Source organism: Aegilops tauschii, chromosome 7, assembly GCF_002575655.3.
Source record: "Aegilops tauschii subsp. strangulata cultivar AL8/78 chromosome 7, Aet v6.0, whole genome shotgun sequence".
NCBI classification, from domain to species: Eukaryota; Viridiplantae; Streptophyta; class Magnoliopsida; order Poales; family Poaceae; genus Aegilops; species Aegilops tauschii.
In genome coordinates, this window is record NC_053041.3 from 513973215 (window position 1) to 513995018 (window position 21804).

Here is a 21804-nt window from a genome sequence, read left to right on the forward strand (position 1 = left end):
ATGATTGATTTTAGTGGCGCACTGGGAGGAGACAAACAAATATGGCAAAAGCACGAAATGAAATAGGAAAAGCGATGTTGTGAGGAAAACAGATGTGCAATAAACATAAACATTTTATTATATACGACTCAGGACCAGATCAGTGATCTAGGTCTGGGTGATTTACACGTTGATAAATTTGGTACCCAAAGCATTGACATGATCGGAACACTGGTTGTCCTGATTGCCATAGAACATGTGCATTTAAGTTAGTCCAATTACGATGCATGACTGTTTGAGCAAAACCATAAGCAATTGAGTTCTTCATCTGCAGTCATGCAGAATTAGTGTGAAATATACAGTTTTTTCAAGATTATTTTGCAGATGTACCATCGATTATTTGTTAATGTGGTTTCTCCAGTGGAAAAAGTCTATCGAAACAAGCAACTTACATTGCTACAACCCAATTATCTTAGATTCTACCTTTGTCTAATGTTCTTAACCTTTATATGCTTCTTAGATTTTAGCTTTGTCTGATGTTCTTAACCTTTATATGCTCCGTTACAGAGAAATCCTTCCAACATGATGAGAAGACAATATGATGAGAGCAGATGATTACTTCGTTCTGGTTCAGCATCGTCTTTACGCATCAATATTCGAGCGGTAAGTTATTCCATCATGCTACATCACTACTGCTTTCATATTTTTATGACTAGCTAGACCTTCCTATAATTTTACCATTTTTTTATCCATGCATTTTTGCAATATTAAATTTTTGGGGTGATGCAATTTAAGTTATGTTATTTCTATGTCTAAGTGCTATTATCAGTAATTGATTCATCTGGCAAGGCAATGTTGAGGTGATAGCTCGATCCTTCCATGCCCACATTTTGAAAATTGTAGAATTATCTTTTACTAATTTTAAAATTGGAAACCACACATGGATCCCCAAGTACATGTCACAACTTTATTTGTTTGATTCATTTAGCTGTATTGTTGTTTGGTTCAAGGAAACCGTCATTTTCTCCATTGGCAGACTTCTTACTTGGACGTTAGTTAAAATATGGTGTAAGGGAAAGTTGTGGGGATATAGATTGACCGCAATATTCGCAAGCAGGAAATCAAAGTACAAAAACTGCCTCGTTCACCTACGCTTGAACTGGAATTGCTAATTAGAAAATTTGCATTTCATTTGGCATTTTGCCATTGTGCTAAATTATGTTCCTTGGCCATTGAGTTGGATAATTATCATAGTTTCTATTTTGGACTCACAACATGTAAGGAGTTCCATAATGTTTTTTCTTGTCCATACATTGAATGGCCAGTAATTATTTGTTGCAAGCATTAGGTTTTTTACAGTGCATGCATAAGAAAGTACATACGAAGAAATTTTTTATGAGCAGTTCATTACCTTTTGATTGTAGCAATAATGTACATTTAAGTTCGTAGTTGGGTGACAAGAGAGTCAAGGGTGGAACAAGGTCCCTTTTTTTAACAAGGTCCCTAGGTTTAATTGGGAAACAAGAAAGTTGCATCTGGGTGTTTTTTCTACGTAGCAATACATGAGCATGCAACCATGCATCTCTTTGGGTAGACAAATACATGTATTGTGCATGTATTATGCTTTAACAAAACTAGATGATACCCCACAAATTGTTGGGGGAATACTTTGCAGCATATTTTTAATGTGATTCGTTATATGAATCATGAATATTTAAAGTAATAATACAAAAAACTGAAAATACCTATATTTTCGATTACTATATATATAGTTGTAAAATTCTTACTAAATATAAATAGCATAATAGAATAAAAATTCTCATGTATGTTTGCATGATCAGATTGGTCTTTTTTCATGCATGTTTCATGATAAAGTGGCATGATTGCATGTTGATGAGAGACATATGGTAAGGGTAGTGGGGGTGAGCCTTTTCTCATGCATATTGTGCGATGATGTGTCATGCTTGCATGTTGAGAGGAATAATTAGTGGGGGTTGGCTATTTAGATATAGAAGTTGATGATTAAACTAAATGAAGTTTTTGCTTAACATGATTTTTTGGCATACGCTCATACATACACACATACAATCACCCCTATGAACAGACGCACACTCACCCTATCCCTATGAGCAGCTCCGAGAGACGGAGCCGGCACATCATCTTGAGATTGACGAAGTCGTCAAAAACACCTTCATAATCGACGGAAACACTTAAGACGAATTTTGATAACATCATATGATCCATGCAAACGCCATGTGTTCTCCCATTGCAACGCATACCGGTCCATAAGCTAGAGACATGAAATTTGTTTTTTCTCCCGTTGCAACGCACGGGCATATTTGCTATATCGGTAAAGTTAATAAGCTCCCGAGGCTGGGAGCGTCCTGGTGGATCGAGGGTGATGGGAGTCGGTTGGGTCCCGTTTTACAGCGGTGAACCTGATCAGATGGCGGTTGGGTCATCGTGCCCATGATTTGCGCGCCGACTATGTGTGTGGGCACGTGTCTTAGTCGGTTAGAGGTGGATAACTGGGGCGGAGGGGATTTGCGGGATTGCGACCGTTCAGTCACTTTGCTATTGTCGTGGGAGTGATTGGCTGAGGGCCTCGGCCTATCTGGTGATTCCACGCATGTCGTCATCGTCGATCAGCCAATGCGCGCGAGTCCTCCCGCTTCTCTGTCGTCACCCCGCTACCCGTCGGCCGTTCGCGCCATGTCGGCCCTTTCTTTTGTTCATGCGCCATCATAAGGGCTGATCTTAAACTAATCTAAGAGGCAAGTTCCAGATGTGCGAGGAACTAAATTCTCGAAGAGTTTGAAAGGAGCGGCAAAATAATAGATCGAGCTCCTCCTCGCGCCAGGGAGGTCAACACCTTCTCTTGCTGGTGTGTTCCTCTCAACTGAATCAGCAAGACTTTCACGAAGCTTGCATCTTTCCGCCGAGGGCGCGGCCGAGCACTGATGCGGCTTGAACTACGTCGGTATTTTCCCAAAGAGGAAGGGATGATGCAGCACAGCTACGGTAGGTATTTCCCTCGGTGATGAGACCAAGGTTATGGAACCAATAGGAGAATCACGCAACACTGCGTAAACAGTACCTGCACACAAAGAACAAATACTTGCAACCCAACGTAAGAGAGGGGTTGTCAATCCCTCATGGGTAAAAAGATAGGTAAAATTATAGTAGATTGGATAAATAGATCTCGTGGGAACGCGAGATAAAATAAATAACAATAAATTACAACAAGGTATTTTTGTGCTTTTGGATTAATAGATCTGAAAATAAAAGTAAATAAAAATAGATCTCGAAGGCAAATATGATAAAGAAGAGACTCGGGGGCCGTAGATTTCACTAGTGGCTTCTCTGGAGAAAAATAGCATACGGCGGGTAAACAAATTATTGTTGGGCAATTGATAGAACTTCAAATAATCATGACGATATCCAGGCAATAATCATTACATAGTCATCACGTCCAAGATTAGTAGACCGACTCCTGCCTGCATCTACTACTATTACTCCACACATCGACCGCTATCCAGCATGCATCTAGTGTATTAAGTTCATAGAGAAACAGAGTAATGCAATAAGAACGATGACATGATGTAGACAAGATCTATTTATGTAGAAATAGACCCCATCTTGTTATCCTTAATAGCAACGATACATACGTGCCGTTTCCCCTTCTGTCACTGGGACTGGGATCAAGCACCGTAAGATCGAACCCATCACAAAGCACCTCTTCCCATGGCAAGAAAAATCGATCTAGTCGGCCTAACTAAACCAAAGATTCAAGAAGAAATACGAGGCTATTGTAGGGGAACGTAGTAATAATTCAAAAAAATTCTATGTGTCACCAAGATCAATCTAGGAGATGCTAGCAACGAGGGAGAGGGAGTGCATCTTCATACCCTTGAAGATCGCTAAGCGGAAGCGTTACAAGAATGCGGTTGATGGAGTCGTACTCGCGGCGATTCAAATCGCAGAAGATCCGATCTAGCACCGAACGGACGGTGCCTCCGCGTTCAACACACGTACAACCCGGGGACGTCTCCTCCTTCTTGATCCAGCAAGGGGAGAGGAGGAGTTGAGGGAAAGCTCCAGCAGCAGAACAGCGTGGTGGTGGAGCTTGTGGTTCTCCGGCAGGGCTTCACCAAGCACTACAGAGGAGGAGGAGGAGTTGGAGGAGGAGAGGGTTGCGCCAGGGGAAGGGGTGTGCAGCTGCCCTCTCTCTCCCTCACTATATATAGGGGAAAGGGGGGAGGATGAGGCGCCCTACGGTTTCCCTAGGGGAGGGGCGGCGGCCACAAGGGAAAATCTAGATGGGTTTGGGCGCCCCCACCCTAGGAAACTTGCCCCCCAAGCCGGGAGGGGTGGCTGCGCTAGGGGAGGCGCCCCCACCTCTTCAGGTTATGTGAGATGGGGTGGGAGGGGCGCACAACCCCTTAGTGGGCTGATGTGCCCCTCCCCTTGGCCCATAAGCCCCCCCCCCCCCCCAACGCTTGCCGGGGCCTCCGAAACCCCTTTCGGACACGCTGGTCGTCATCCAGTACCCCCAGAACAATTTCGGACTCCAATACCCTTCGTCCAATATATCGATCTTCACCTCCGGACCATTCTGGAGTTCCTCGTCACGTCCGGGATCTCATCCGTGACTCCGAACAACCTTCGGTAACCATATACTATTCCCATTACAACTCTAGCGTCACCGAACCTTAAGTGTGTAGACCCTACGGGTTCGGGAACCATGCAGACATGACCGAGACACCTCTCCGGCCAATAACCAATAGCGGGATCTGGATACCCATATTGGCTCCCACATCTTCCACGATGATCTCATCGGATGAACCACGATGTCGGGGATTCAATCAATCCCGTATACAATTCCCTTTGTCTATCGGTATGTTACTTGCCCGAGATTCGATCTTCAGTATCGCTATACCTTGTTCAATCTCGTTACCGGCAAGTCTCTTTACTCGTTACGTAGCGCATGATCCTGTGGCTAACTCCTTAGTCACATTGAGCTCATTATGATGATGCATTACCGAGTGGGCCCAGAGATACCTCTCCGTCATACGGAGTGACAAATCCCAGTCTTGATTCGTGCCAACCCAACAGACACTTTCGGAGATACCTGTAGTGCACCTTTATAGTCACCCAGTTACGTTGTGACGTTTGATACACCCAAAGCATTCCTACGGCATCCGGGAGTTGCACAATCTCATGGTCTAAGGAAAAGATACTTGACATTAGAATAGCTCTAGCAAACGAATTACACGATCTTGTGCTATGCTTAGGATTGGGTCTTGTCCATCACATCATTCTCCTAAGGACATCCAATGTCCATGGTAAGGAAACCATAACCATCTATTGATCAACGAGCTAGTCAACTAGAGGCTTAATAGGGACATGTTGTGGTCTATGTATTCACACATGTATTACGGTTTCCGATTAATACAATTATAGCATGAACAATAGACAATAATCATGAACAAGGAAATATAATAATAACCATTTTATTATTGCCTCTAGGGCATATTTCCAACAGTCTCCCACTTGCACTAGAGTCAATAATCTAGTTCACATCGCCATGTGACTAACACCCATAGAGTTTACTAGAGTCAATAATCTAGTTCACATTACCATGTGATTAAGACTCAAAGAGTTCTGGGGTTTGATCATGTTATGCTTGTGAGAGAGGTTTTTAGTCAACGGGTCTGCAACATTCAAATCCATATGTACTTCGCAAATCTCTATGTCATATCGTAGATGCTGCTTCCACGCTCCATTTGGAGCTATCCCAAATGGTTGCTCCACTATACGTATCCGGTTTGCTACTTAGAGTCATCCGGATAGGTGTTAAAGCTTGCATCGACGTAACCCTTTACGTCAAACTTTTTATCACCTCCAAAACCGAGAAACATTTCCTTATTCCTCTAAGGACAATTTTGACCGCTGTCTAATGATCCATTCCTGGATCACTTTTGTACCCCTTGCCAGACTCGTGGCAAGGCACATATCAGGTGCGGTACACAGCATGGCATATCGTATAGAGCCTATGGCTAAGGCATAGGGGACGACCTTCGTCCTTTCTCTTTCTTCTGCCGTGGTCGAGCTTTAAGTCTTAACTTCACACCTTACAACTCAGGCAAGAACTCCTTCTTTGACTGATCCATTTTGAACTCCTTCAAAATCATGTCAAGGTATGTGCTCTGTGAAAGTCTTATCAGGCGTCTTGATCTATCTCTATAGATCTTGATACCCAACATGTAAGCAGTTTTACATAGGTCTTCCTTTGAAAAACTCCATTCAAACAACCTTTTATGCTTTCCAGAAATTCTACATCATTTCTGATCAACAATATGTCATCAGCATATACTTATCAAAATGTTGTAGTGCTCCCACTCACTTTCTTGCAAATACAAGTTTCTTGCAAACTTTGTATAAACCCAAATGCTTCGATCACCTCATCAAAGCGTATGTTCCAACTCCGAGATGCTTGCTCTAGTCCATAGAAGGATTGCTGGAGTTTGCATACCTTTTAGCATCCTTAGGATCAACAAAACCTTCTGGTTGTATCACATACATCCTTTCCTCACGAAAACCGTCAAGGAAACTTTGTTTTGACACCCATCTGCCAGATTTCGTAAATGAAAATGCAGCAACTGCTAACATGATTTTAACAGACTTTAGCATTGCTATGATTGAGAAAGTCTCATCATAGCCAACTCCTTGAAGTTGTTGGAAACTTCTTTGAGACAAGTCGAGCTCCATAAATGGTGACATTACCATCAACGTTTGTCTTCTTCTTAAAGATCCATTTATTCTCAATGGCTTGCCGATCATCGAGCAAGTCCACCAAAGTCCATACTTTGTTCTCATACATGGATCCTATCTCGGATTTCATGGCTTCCAGCCATTTATTGGAATCCGGGCCCACCATCGCTTCTCCATAGCTCATAGGTTCATCGTTGTCCAACAACATGACCTTTAAGACAGGGTTACCACTCAGAAGTTGTACACACCCTTGTCGACCTACGAGGTTCGATAGTAACTTGATCTGAAGCTCCATGATCATCATCATTAGCTTTCTCTTCAACTGAGGTAGGTGCCACAGAAACATCTTTCTGTGCTGCGCTACTCTCTGGTTGAAGTAAAGGTTCAACAACCTCATCAAGTTCTATCTTCCTCCCACTCAATCTTTCGAGAGAAACTCTTTCTCGAGAAAGGACCTGTTCCTAGCGACAAACACTTTGCCCTCAGATCTGGGATAGAAGGTATACCCAATCGTCTTGTTTGGGTATTCTATGAAGACACAGTTTTCCGCTTTGGGTTCGAGCTTTTCTGGCCGAAGCCTATCGACATAAGCATTGTAGCTCCAAACCTTAAGAAACAACAACTTAGGTTTCTTGCCAAACCATAGTTCATACGGTGTCGTCTCCACGGACTTAGATGGTGCCCTATTTAAAGTGAATGTAATTGTCTCTAATGCATAACCCCAAAATGATAGCGGTAGATCGGTAAGAGACATCATAGATCGCACCATATCCAATAGGGTGCGATTACGATGTTCGGACACACCATTACGCTATGGTGTTCCAGGTGGCGTCGACTGTGAAACGATTACACCTTGTCTTTAGTGATTGCCAAACTCATAACTCAGATACTCTCCCCTTGATGAGATCGTAGGAATTTGATCTTCTTGTTATGATGATTCTCAACTTCACTCTGAAATTGCTTGAACTTTTCAAACGTTTCAGACTTATGCTTCATTAAGTAAATATACCCATATCTACTCAATTCATCGGTGAAGGTGAGAAAATAACGATATCCACTGCGTGCGTCAACACTCATCGGACCGCACACATCAGCATGTGTGATTTCCAACAAGTCAGTTGCCCGTTCCATTGTTCCGGAAAACGGGGTTTTAGTCATCTTGCCTATGGGGCATGGTTCGCATGTGTCAGGTGATTCAAAATCAAGTGACTCCAAAAGTCCATTAGCATGGAGGTTCTTCATGCGCTTTACACCAATATGACCTAAGCGGCAGTGCCACAATAAAATGTGGTACTATCATTATCAACTCTACATCTTTTGGCATCAATGTTATGAACATGTGTATCACTACGACCGAGATTCAATAAACCATTCACATTGGGTGCATGACTATAGAAGGTATTATTCATGTAAACAGAATAACCATTATTCTCTGACTTAAATGAATAACTGTATTGCAATAAACATGATCTAACCATGTTCACGCTCAACGTAGACACCAATGCAAACAACATTTATCTGGGTTCAACACTAACCCCGAAGGTAGAGAGAGCGTGCGATGGTGATCATATCATCCTTGGAAACACTTCCAACACACATCGTCACCTCACCCTTAGCTAGTCTCCGTTTATTCCGTAGCTTTTCTTTCGAGTTACCAATATTAGCAACTGAACCGGTATCTAATACACATGTGCTACTAGGAGTACTAGTAAGGTACACATCAATAACACATATATCAAATATACTTTTGTTGAAGTTGCCAGCCTTCTTATCTACCAAGTATTTGAGGTAGTTCCGCTACCAGTGACCATTCCCTAATAGAAGCACTTCGTCTCGGGTTTGGGTTCTTGGGTTTCTTCACTGGAGCGGCAACTGGCTTGCCATCATGAAGTTTCCCTTCTTGCCCTTGCCCTTCTTTGAAACCAGTGGTCATGTTAACCATCAACACTTGATGCTCCTTCTTGATTTCTACCTTTATGGCCTTAAGCATGACGAACAGCTCAGGGACATCTTCCCTTGCATGTTATAGTTTATCACAAAACTCTAGCAGCTTGGTGATAGTGGTTGGAGAACTTTTGTCAATCACTCTCTTATCTGGAAGATTAACTCCCACTTGATTCAAATGATTGAAGTACCCAGACATTCTGAGCACATGCTCACTGGCTGAGCTATTCTCCTCCATATTGTAGGCAAAGATCTTGTCAAAGGTCTCAAACCTCTCAACACGGGCATGAGCCTGAAATACCAATTTCAGCTCTTGGAACATCTCATATGTTCCATGGCGTTCAAAACGCTTTTGGAGCCCCGACTCTAAGCCGTAAAGCATGGCGCACTAAACTATCAGGTAGTCATCAGAACGTGTCTTCCGGATGTTCACAACATCCACACACGACGCCAGAGGGGTTGGCACACCGAGCAGTGCATCAAGGACAGAAGCCTTCTATGTAGCAGTGAGGACAATCCTCAGACTACGGCCCTAGTCCGCACAGTTGCTTACAATATCGTTCAACTTAGTCTTTCTCTAGGAACGTATTAAAACAAGGAGCTAAAGCGCGAGCTATTAATCCACAACATAATTTGCAAAGACAATTTAGACTAGGTTCATGATAATTAAGTTCATCTAATCAAATTATTTAATGAACTCTCACTCAGATAGACATCCCTCTAGTCATCTAAGTGATACATGATCCGAATCGACTAGGCCGTGTCTGATCATCACATGAGATGGACTAGTCACCAACGGTGAACATCTCCATGTTGATCGCATCTACTATACGACTCATGTTCGTCCTTTCGGTCTCTTGTGTTCCGAGGCCATGTCTGTACATGCTAGGCTCGTCAAGTCAACCTAAGTGTTTCGCATGTGTAAATCTGGCTTACACCCGTTGTATGCGAATGTTAGAATCTATCACACCCGATCATCACGTGGTGCTTCGAAACAACGAACCTTCGCAACGGTGCACAGTTAGGGGGAACACTTTTCTTGAAATTTTAGTGAGGGATCATCTTATTTATGCTACCGTCGTTCTAAGCAAATAAGATGTAAACATGACAAACATCACATGCAAATCATAAAGTGACATGATATGGCCAATATCATCTTGCGCCTTTGATCTCCATCTTCGAGGCGCGGCATGATCACCTTTGTAACCGACATGACACCATGATCTCCATCATCGTGTCTTCATGAAGTTGTCTCGCCAACTATTACTTCTACTGCTATGGCTAACGGTTAGCAATAAACTAAAGTAATTACATGGCGTTTTTCATTGACACGCAGGCCATACAATAAATTAAGACAACTCCTATGGCTCCTGCCGGTTGTCATACTCATCGACATGCAAGTCGTGATTCCTATTACAAGAACATGATCAATCTCATACATCACATATATATAAGTCATCACATCCTTTTGGCCATATCACATCACATAGCATACCCTGCAAAAACAAGTTAGACGTCCTCTAATTGTTGTTGCATGTTTTACGTGGCTGCTATGGGTTTCTAGCAAGAACGTTTCTTACCTACGCAAAAGCCACAACAGTGATATGCCAATTGCTATTTACCCTTCATAAGGACCCTCTTCGTCGAATCCGATCCGACTAAAGTGGGAGAGACAGACACCCGCTAGCCACCTTATGCATCAAGTGCATGTCAGTCGGTGGAACCTGTCTCACGTAAGTGTACGTGTAAGGTCGGTCCGGGCCGCTTTATCCCACAATGCCGCCGAACCAAGATAAGACTAGTAACGGTAAGCAAATTAAACAAATCATCCCCCACAACTACTTGTGTTCTACTCGTGCATAGAATCTACGCATAGACCTAGTTCATGATGCCACTGTTGGGGAACGTAGTAATAATTCAAAATTTTCCTACGTGTCACCAAGATCAATCTAGGAGATGCTAGCAACGAGGGAGAGGGAGTGCATCTTCATACCCTTGAAGATCGCTAAGCGGAAGCGTTACAAGAACGCGGTTGATGGAGTCGTACTCGCGGCGATTCAAATCGCGGAAGATCCGATCTAGCGCCGAACGGACGACACCTCCGCGTTCAACACACGTACAGCCCGGGGACGTCTCCTCTTTCTTGATCCAGCAAGGGGAGAGGAGAAGTTGAGGGAAAGCTCCAGCAGCACGACGGCGTGGTGGTGGAGCTTGTGGTTCTCCGCCAGGGCTTCGCCAAGCACTACGGAGGAGGAGTTGGAGGAGGAGAGGGCTGCGCCAGGGGAAGGGGTGTGTAGCTACCCTCTCTCTCCCTCACTATATATAGGGGGAAGGGGGAGGATGAGGCGCCCTAGGGTTTCCCTAGGGGAGGGGCGGCGGCCACAGGGGAAACCCTAGATGGGTTTGGGCGCCCCCACCCCTAGGAAACTTGGCCCCCAAACCGGGAGGGGTGGCTGCCCTAGGGGAGGCGCCCCCACCTCTCCAGGTTACGTGAGATGAGGTGGGAGGCGCGCACAGCCCCTTAGTGGGCTGATGTGCCCCCTCCCCTTCGCCCATAAGGCCCCCTAACGCTTGCTGGGGCCTCCGAAACCCCTTTCGGACACGTTGGTCGTCACCCGGTACCCCCGGAACAATTCCGGACCCCAATACCCTTCGTCCAATATATCGATCTTCACCTCCGGACCATTCCGGAGTTCCTCATCACGTCTTGATCTCATCCGGGACTCCAAACAACCTTCGGTAACCACATACTATTCCCATTACAACTCTAGCGTCACCGAACCTTAAGTGTGTAGACCCTACGGGTTCGGGAACCATGCAGACATGACCGAGACACCTCTCCATCCAATAACCAATAGCGGGATCTGGATACCCATATTGGCTCCCACATGTTCCACGATGATCTCATCGGATGAACCACGATGTTGGGGATTCAATCAATCCCGTATACAATTCCCTTTGTCTATCGGTATGTTACTTGCCTGAGATTCGATCATCGGTATCCCTATACCTTGTTCAATCTCGTTACCGGCAAGTCTCTTTACTCATTACGTAACACATGATCACGTGGCTAACTCCTTAGTCACACTGAGCTCATTATGATGATGCATTACTGAGTGGGCCCAGAGATACCTCTTTGTCATACGGAGTGGCAAATCCCAGTCTTGATTCGTGCCAACCCAACAGACACTTTCGGAGATACCCGTAGTGCACCTTTATAGTCACCCAGTTACGTTGTGACGTTTGATACACCCAAAGCATTCCTACGGCATCCGGGAGTTGCACAATCTCATGGTCTAAGGAAAAGATACTTGACATTAGAATAGCTTTAGCAAACGAACTACATGATCTTGTGCTATGCTTAAGATTGGGTCTTGTCCATCACATCATTCTCCTAATGATGTGATCCCGTTATCCAATGTCCATCGTCAGGAAACCATAACCATCTATTGATCAACGAGCTAGTCAACTAGAGGCTTACTAGGGACATGTTGTGGTCTATGTATTCACACATGTATTATAGTTTCTGATTGATAAATTATAGCATGAACAATAGACAATTATCATGAACAAGGAAATATAATAATAACCATTTTATTATTGCCTCTAGGGCATATTTCCAACAGCTATAAGTAATCATGCATATAAGAGATCAAAAGAATCAAATAACTTTCATGGATAAAAACATAGATTTGATCATAAACTCAAAGTTCATCGGACCCCAAGAAACACACCGCAAAAAGAGTTACATCAAATAGATCTCCAAGAGACCATTGTATTGAGAATCAAAAGAGAGAGAGGAAGCCATCTAGCTACTAACTACGGACCCGTAGGTCTACAATGAACTACTCATGCATCATCGGAGAGGCACCAATAAGGATGATGAACCCCTCTGTGATGGTGTCTAGATTGGATTTGTGATTTCTGGAACTTGCGGCGGCTGGAATTGATTTTTGTCGACTCCCCTAGGGTTTCTGGAATATTGGGTTATTTATAGAGCAAAAAGGCGGTGCGGGAGGCCATCGAGGTGGGCACAACCCACCAGGACGCGCCTGGGCCCCCAGGCGCGCCCAGGTGGGTTGTGCCCCCCTTGGGGCACCCCTTGTTGGGAAACGTAGCATGCAATTTCAAAAAAATCCTACGCTCACGCAAGATCTACCATGGAGATGCATAGCAACGAGAGGGGGAGAGTGTGTCTACGTACCCTCGTAGACCGAAAGCAGAAGCGTTTAACAACGAGGTTGATGTAGTCGAATTTCTTCTCGTTCCGACTGTCGGTGTCAAAACCGGCCGATCTTGGGTAGGGGGTCCCGAACTGTGCATCTGAGGATCGAAGGTAAGAAGGGACACAGGGAACACGAAGTTTAACCAACGTCCTGCTTGATTGTATTTGGTGAGTATAGGGGTTACAAGAGTTGATCTACCTCAAGATCGTAATGGCTAAACCCTAGATGTCTAGCCTATATGAATTCTGATAGCCTCTACGGACTAAACCCTTCGGTTTATATAGACACTGGAGGGGCCTAGGGTCGTGCAGAGTCGGCTTGCAGAAGAAGGAAAGTATACATCCGGACGCCAATCTTGCCATCCACGCATAGGAGAGTCCTATCCGGACACGAGAGAAGGTCTTCTACCTTGTATCTTCACGGCCCATCAGTCCGGCCCATATCACACAGCCCGAACACCCGAGGACCCCCTAATCCAGGACTCCCTCAGTACCCCCTGAACTTGCCTTCAATGATGACGTAGTATCCAACTTATGTCTTCGGCTTTGTAAGGCAGGTTCTTCAGTATACTTCGGACCAATGACAGTCTGGTCCTGACCTCTATGTTCTGTCTTTATGACTCCTTCCTGCTGTTTCTTCGGTTTCCGCGCGTCGGGTGAATATGAACGGTCCGTGATGTTTTTTGCAAATAAGCCCCTCATCACGCTCGGACGACATCTATATAAGGAGATTTAGATCCCCAAATTCCATCTTACATCGCACAAAAGGAAGACCGTCCAAATTAGCCACGAACAAAGCCTTCCAACATGGCCAGTGCCCCAGTCTCTTCCTCGCGCCCCCATGGCCCTCAAGAGGGTGATTGGCAGAGTTGCTCAGTGCCTCATCTTCAGCTGAGCCGACTCCAGACGCAGGGCTATCTTCCCCTCGCAGATCTAGTCTCCGTTCGAGCGAGATTGGCTTCAATCAGCAATGATGTGATGTTTGAGAACTCCCCAACCCCAATAAGGAGGAGAGGGTGTGCTTCGTCCCGTTCCTGTTGCGGGGCCTAGGATTTCCAATCCACCCTTTTCTTAGGGGCCTGTTGGAATTATTACGGCATCCAACTGCACAACCTTACCCCAGGTTTGATTATGCACATCCCAGGTTTCGTAGCCCTCTGCGAACTGTTCTTAGGCGTTGAGGCCCATTTTGAACTATGGAGGAAGTTCTTTTGCCTCGTTCCCCACCATCGAGGAGGCTCTATATTTGAAGTGGGCGGTGCCGAAGTATGGCGTATAGCTGGATCCGAATACCTCATAGGAACCCCCAAAGAGGTATACCCACAGTGGTCTTCGGAATGGTTCTACATGGATGACGTCCCACTGCCAGACCCAGTTCGGCGCGGCCTCCCTGAATTCTCCAGCGCTCCTTTAAAGAAGCATTTCAGCTGGCGCCCCTGAAGTCCCAAGGAGGAAGACAACACAGAAATAAAAAGGTTGGTTAGCAAGGTCAGGTTACTGGCCCATACCGAGCTCTCGATAGTCGAGGTTATGGCTATTGCCATAAAGAGGTGCATCCAACCTCTCCAATCCAGAGTAACTCACTTATGGTGTTACAACGGAGAAGATGACGCGCCCCATTACGGATGGAAGGATCCGGATACCCCTGCCGAACTGGCCACAATCTTGGTCGATCTGTATAAGGGTGAAAAACAAGATTTCCTCCGCTTAAACTGCCGGGAAGGCTATTCCATGTACAACCCCATTGAATGGGTAAGACTTCGATTATCTGTGTTGCCTTATTGTTGTCACGGTATGCTAATCCAATTTGTCCTTTGTTAAAACAGTCATGGCGGAAGATGATCGAGGACGTTCACTGTCCTGCCCTACAGCTAGAGGACCATAATCGCGATGAAGACCCTGGCTTTCGCGAGGATCCGGATATATACTTAGAGTTTGATGATGGGGTATTTTATCAAGCCAGCCCCGACGGATCGAAAGTGGCTATCACCGCCGACTACCCTCGTCTCTATCCCTTCTCCATCTTAAGTATTCGGAGGTGTAACGCCCCGAGACCGATGCTCCAGACGGCTTCCATGTTTTTCGTGTTCGCCGTGTGTTTTATTTGTTGGTTGCATTTCATCATGGCATCATCCGCCTTGCATCGGCACTCGTTGCCGTCATTGTTTTTAAAACTTGCATCCACTCGTAGTTGTCGTGTCCCCCCTTGCTTTCGTTGACCGTTCCGAGACCAACCTTGTTATTCGTTTGCCCTCTTGCCTAAACCGGAGTCTCTCTGTACAGTGCACAAACCCCCTTGTGTGCGCGTCCGAAGCTGTCCCGAACCCGAACCGCTCAGTCATGACCACTGGGTCCGGATCATCCCCAAACATCCCAAAGATATATCCGTTTTCTTATTTGGACTCCTAACCCATTTATTCCGGCCGCCCGATCGTGATCGGAGGATCCAAATCATCACCAATTTCGTATATATATAGACACCTAACCCTAGATGCCGTCCCATCCGTCAAATCCTCCCCCTGCCCAGTCGGCCGCCGCCGCCCTCTTCCTTGGGATCGCTCCCGATCCGAAAATCCACCAGCCAACCACTTCTCCTCGATCCAAATCCTCTCCGACCACCTCCTTGGATTTGCGCTGCCAACCAACCACAGCCGCTACCTCCTCTGCTCCCAAGGCCCTGAGCTCCTCCTCTCGATCCAGAGCCCGAGCGCTCGACCCCCTCATCCACGAGCTCGATCGGGAGAGGTGCTCCCGATCGTGCAAGCCTCCTCCTCGTCCAGGACCACCTCACCTCGCCGGAGTCCAGCCGCCGGACCAGCAGCGCCGCCCAGGCGCACCTCGACGCCGAGCACCAGCAGGAACCGCTCGCCATCCCTGCTCCTCTTCCTCCCTTCTTCCTTTTCCTCTAGCTCCTCTCTCTTTCTCGTTAACTGTCTCACATCTCCCCCGTGCACAGGAACGCCATGGCCGCCACCCGTTCTAGCTTTGTCTCGAGCGCCTCCAGCAGCAGCTTCAGGCCGTCGCCCCAGCCGTTCCGCAGGTCGCCGTGCCCTGACATCTCCGTCTCTCTCTTCTTCCTTTCCATGTTTTCCCCTCTAAATGTCTGTCTTTTTCTTCAGACAACACCACCATGGCCGCCCGAACCTGAAGTTTCATCACTACCTCGTTCCACGCCCCGCCTCCGGCTAGATTGGACGGCCCGCGCCCGGATCCGCACGTCCGCTCCATCCCGCCGGAGTCCCCTGCCTCGCCGGACCCCGCTGCTGCCTTCCCGTCCAGCGCCGCCACTGCTCTGCTTCCTGACGAGCAGATGACGGCGCCCGTTTCAGTGCCTCCCCGCTGTCCAGAACGAGCGAGAGGAGCTTGCCCGATCCAGCCGCGCGTTGACCGCGCTGGCCCGCTGCGTGGGCTGCCAGCCGCGCCAGGCCCAGCGCGCCCCGCCTCCCCTGCCTCATCGGGCCAAGGCCCATGGTGAGCCTCCAGCGCCCCTGCTCCTGTTGGCCCAGCCAGATTCAGCCCGACCATGTTTTTTTTCTCGTTCTGCGAATTTGTCCAATTATCTAGAGCATTACAGATTTGCAGAAAACCCCTTGCTGTTCATGCATTTAATAACTAATCAACCATGCATCATATGTAAATAATTTATATATGAAAAGTGCTTAGAATTTCATCTAGTTTCATAATATGCTGCTTTCATCCATGTTAAAAATGTTTAACTTGCTGTTTGTTTAATTTTGCATAAATGCCATGATAAAATGATTTATTTCATAACTATTTAACCGTAGCTCCTTTCAAATTAAACTTTATATGTAAATGGGGTGGAAAAATGCCTAGATTAACATGGTGCACTTTATTTCCCTGTTAAACAACTCTAAAATTGTGCATAGGGCAGAACAATACCAAATTCGAAATATGCATATGGGGATTTTTCGGAATTGTTGTTTGTTGTTCCGGCCTCTTTTAAACTTTCCTAGATAGGTGGTATTATTATGCTTCACCTCTTGCCATGTTAACCAAAATTTAATATTGTCTTGTTCCTAATCGAGAGCAAACTAAATAACTTAAATGTGATGTTTTGTCAGTATGCAACTCTTTGCATATTGAGCTCCACTTAACTTGTAGTATTGTTTGTTGCACTTTGCCATGCCATGCCTCATTAAACCGGACATGCATCATACTTGGTTGCGCATCATGCCATGTTTATGTGATGGTTGTTTACCATGTTGTTTGCTTCTTTCCGGTTTGCTTCTCTCGTTAGCTTCGGTTTCGTTCCGGAGTTGTGAGGATTCGTTCGACTAGGTCCGTTTGTCTTCTTCATGGACTCGTTCTTCCTAGCAGGATTTCAGGCAAGATGACCATACCCTCGAAATCACTTCTATCTTTGCTTGCTAGTTGTTCGCTCTATTGCTTTGCCGCGCTACCTACCACTTGCTATATCATGCCTCCCATATTGCCATGTCAAGCCTCTAACCATCCTTTCCTAGCAAAGCGTTGTTTGGCTAAGTTACCGCTTTTGCTCAGCCCTTCTTATAGCGTTGTTAGTTGCAGGTGAAGATGAAGTTGGTTCCATGTTGGAACATGGATATTTTGGGATATCACAATATCTCTTATTTAATTAATGCATCTATGTACTTGGTAAAGGGTGGAAGGCTCGGCCTTATGCCTGGTGTTTTGTTCCACTCTTGCCGCCCTAGTTTCCGTCATACTGGTGTTATGTTCCTTGATTTTGCGTTCCTTACGCGGTTGGGTGATAATGGGAACCCCTTGACAGTTCGCCTTGAATAAAACTCCTCAAGCAAGGCCCAACCTTAGTTTTACCATTTGCCACCTAAGCGTTTTTCCCTTGGGTTCCGCGGACTCATGGGTCATCTTTATTTTAAACCCCCGGGCCAGTGCTCCTCTGAGTGTTGGTCCAAACTAGAGCCCCTTGCAGCGCCGCCTCCGGGAAACTTGAGGGTTGGTTTTAGTTGTACGGACTGTTCATCCGGTGTGCCCTGAGAACGAGATATGTGCAGATCCTATCGGGATTTGTCAGCACATTCGGGCGGCTTTGCTGGTCTTGTTTTACCATTGTCGAAATGTATTGTAACCAGGATTCCGAGTCTGATCGGGTCTTCCTGGGAGAAGGAATATCCTTCGTTGACCGTGAGCTTGTGATGGGCTAAGTTGGGACACCCCTGCAGGGTATTATATTTTGAAAGCCGTGCCCGCGGTTATGTGGCAGATGGGAATTTGTTAATGTCCGGTTGTAGAGAACTTGACACTTGACTTAATTAAAATACATCTACCGCATGTGTAGCCGTGATGGTCTCTTTTCGGCGGAGTCTGGGAAGTGAACACGGTTTGGGTTATGTATGAACGTAAGTAGCTTCAGGATCACTTCTAGCTTCTCACCGTTGATCTCAATCAATCAATTGTTTTTGTTAGTGGCAGAATTTCACCTCAAGTTTTGAGATGTTTCCATAAGCCCACGAGGAGCATATCTTTTGTTGTTGATTTTCCAACAACTACGTTCAACCCTTCTTCGTAGGAAGGCTCCTTCATTTCTTTTCATTCCATTCTTTCGTTTCGGAGGCATGGTGACGTTGCTCTCTTTCACCCATCGCCTCGTTTTGTCAAGATCATGTTCTTTTCCTTGCTTATCCATTTAACCGGAGTATTGTGCTCTCTTTGAAGTTCTTTTCAGCTTACCAAGTTTTTCCTTCTCTTTTCTAACGGAGTGCTGCCCGAGTTGTTTATTCTTATTCCTTGTCCAGCTAATTTTAACCGGAATGCTCTCAATCTCGTTCATCTCCATTGTATTTTTCTTTCAATTTTGCCAACCTCTCAAGGTTCGTTGGTTTCACTCTTTTGTCAAAGAAGCAACTTTGTTTTACCTCTTCCTCTTCCGTTTCTCTCCGATGCCATCCTAGATCTCGGGACAAGATCCTCTTGTAGTGGTGGAGTGTTGTAACGCCCCGAGACCGACGCTCCATACGGCTTCCATGTTTTTCGTGTTCGCCGTGTGTTTTATTTGTTGGTTGCATTTCATCATGGCATCATCCACATTGCAACGGCACTTGTTGCCGTCATTGTTTTTAAAACTTGCATCCGCTCGTAGTTGCCGTGTCCTCCCTTGCTTTCGTTGACCGTTCTGAGACCAACCTTGTTATTCGTTTGCCCTCTTGCCTAAACCGGAGTCTCTCTGTATAGTGCACAAACCCCCTTGTGTGCGCGTTCGAAGCTGTCCCGAACCCGAACCGCTCAGTCATGACCATTGGGTCCGGATCATCCCCAAACATCCGAAAGATATCTCCGTTTTCTTATTTGGACTCCTAACCCATTTATTCCGGACCGCCCGATAGTGATCGGAGGATCCAAATCATCACCAATTTCGTATATATATAGACACCTAACCCTAGATGCCGTCCCATCCGTCAAATCCTCCCCCTGCCCAGTCGGCCGCCGCCACCCTCTTCCTTGGGATCACTCCCGATCCAAAAATCCACCACCCAACCACTTCTCCTCGATCCAAAATCCTCTCCGACCACCTCCCTGGATTTGCGCTGCCAACCAACCACAGCCGCCACCTCCTCTGCTCCCATGGCCCTGAGCTCCTCCTCTCGATCCAGAGCCCGAGCGCTCGACCCCCTCATCCACGAGCTCGATCAGGTGAGGTGCTCCCGATCTTGCAAGCCTCCTCCTCGTCCAGGACCACCTCACCTCGCCGGAGTCCAGCCGCCGGACCAGCAGCGCCGCCCCGGCGCACCTCGACGCCGAGCACCAGCAGGAACTGCTCGTCGTCCCTGCTCCTCTTCCTCCCTTCTTCCTTTTCCTCTAGCTGCTCTCTCTTTCTCGTTAGCTGTCTCACATCTCCCCCGTGCACAGGAACGCCATGGCCGCCGCCCGTTCTAGCTTCATCTCGAGCGCCTCCAGCAGCAGCTTCAGGCCGTCGCCCCAGCCGTTCCGCAGGTCGCCGTGCCCTGACATCTCCGTCTCTCTTCTTCCTTTCCCTGTTTTCCCCTCTGAATGTCTGTCTTTTTCTTCAGACAACACCACCATGGCCGCCCGAACTTGAAGCTTCGTCACTACATCGTTCCACACCTCGCCTCCGGCTAGATTGGACGGCCCGCGCCCGGATCCGCACGTCCGCTCCATCCCTGTCGTCCCGCCGGAGTCCCCTGCCTCGCCGGACCCCGCTGCTGCCTTCCCGTCCAGCGCCGCCACTGCTCTGCTTCCTGACAAGCAGATGACCGCGCCCGTTTCAGTGCCTCCCCGCTGTCCAGATCGAGCGAGAGGAGCTCGCCCGGTCCAGCCGCGCGTTGACCGCGCTGGCCAGCTGCGTGGGCTGCGAGCCGCGCCAGGCCCAGCGCGCCCCGCCTCCCCTGCCTCATCGGGCCAAGGCCCATGGTGAGCCTCCAGCGCCCCTGCTCCTGTTGGCCCAGCCAGATTCAGCCCGATCATGTTTTTTTTCTCATTCTACGAATTTGTCCAATTATCCAGAGCATTACAGATTTGCAGAAAACCCCTTGCTGTTCATGCATTTAATAACTAATCAACCATGCATCATATGTAAATAATTTATATATGAAAAGTGCTTAGAATTTCATCTAGTTTCATAATATGCTGCTTTCATCCATGTTAATAATGTTTAACTTGCTGTTTGTTTAATTTTGCATAAATGCCATGATAAAATGATTTATTTCATAGCTATTTAACTGTAGCTCCTTTCTAATTAAACTTTATATGTAAATGGGGTGGAAAAATGCCTAGATTAACATGGTGCACTTTATTTCCCTGTTTAACAATTCTAAAATTGTGCATAGGGCAGAACAGTACCAAATTCAAAATATGCATATGGGGATTTTCCGGAATTGTTGTTTGTTGTTCCGGCCTCTTTTAAACTTGCCTAGATAGGTAGTATTGTTATGCTTCACCTCTTGCCATGTTAACCAACATTTAATCTTGTCTTGTTCCTAATCGAGAGCAAACTAAATAACTTGAATGTGGTGTTTCGTCAGTATGCAACTCTTTGCATATTGAGCTCCACTTAACTTGTAGTATTGTTTGTTGCACTTTGCCATGCCATGCCTCATTAAACCGGACATGCATCATACTTGGTTGCGCATCATGCCATGTTTATGTGATGGTTGTTTACCATGTTGTTTGCTTCTTTCCGGTTTGCTTCTCTAGTTAGCTTCGGTTTCGTTCCGGAGTTGTGAGGATTCGTTCGACTACGTCCGTTTGTCTTCTTCATGGACTCGTTCTTCTTCCTAGCGGGATTTCAGGCAAGATGACCATACCCTCGAAATCACTTCTATCTTTGCTTGCTAGTTGTTCGCTCTATTGCTTTGCCGTGCTACCTACCACTTGCTATATCATGCCTCCCATATTGCCATGTCAAGCCTCTAACCATCCTTTCCTAGCAAACCGTTGTTGGGCTAAGTTACCGCTTTTGCTCAGCCCTTCTTATAGCGCTGTTAGTTGCAGGTGAAGATGAAGTTGGTTCCATGTTGGCACATGGATATTTTGGGATATCACAATATCTCTTATTTAATTAATGCATATATATATACTTGGTAAAGGGTGGAAGGCTCGGCCTTATGCCTGGTGTTTTGTTCCACTCTTGCCACCCTAGTTTCCGTCATACTGGTGTTATGTTCCTTGATTTTGCGTTCCTTACGCGGTTGGGTGATAATGGGAACCCCTTGACATTTCGCCTTGAATAAAACTCCTCCAGCAAGGCCCAACCTTGGTTTTATCATTTGCCACCTAAGCCTTTTTCCCTTGGGTTCCGCGGACTCATGGGTCATCTTTATTTTAAACCCCCGGGCCACTGCTCCTCTGAGTGTTGGTCCAAACTAGAGCCCCTTGCAGCGCCGCCTCGGGGAAACTTGAGGGTT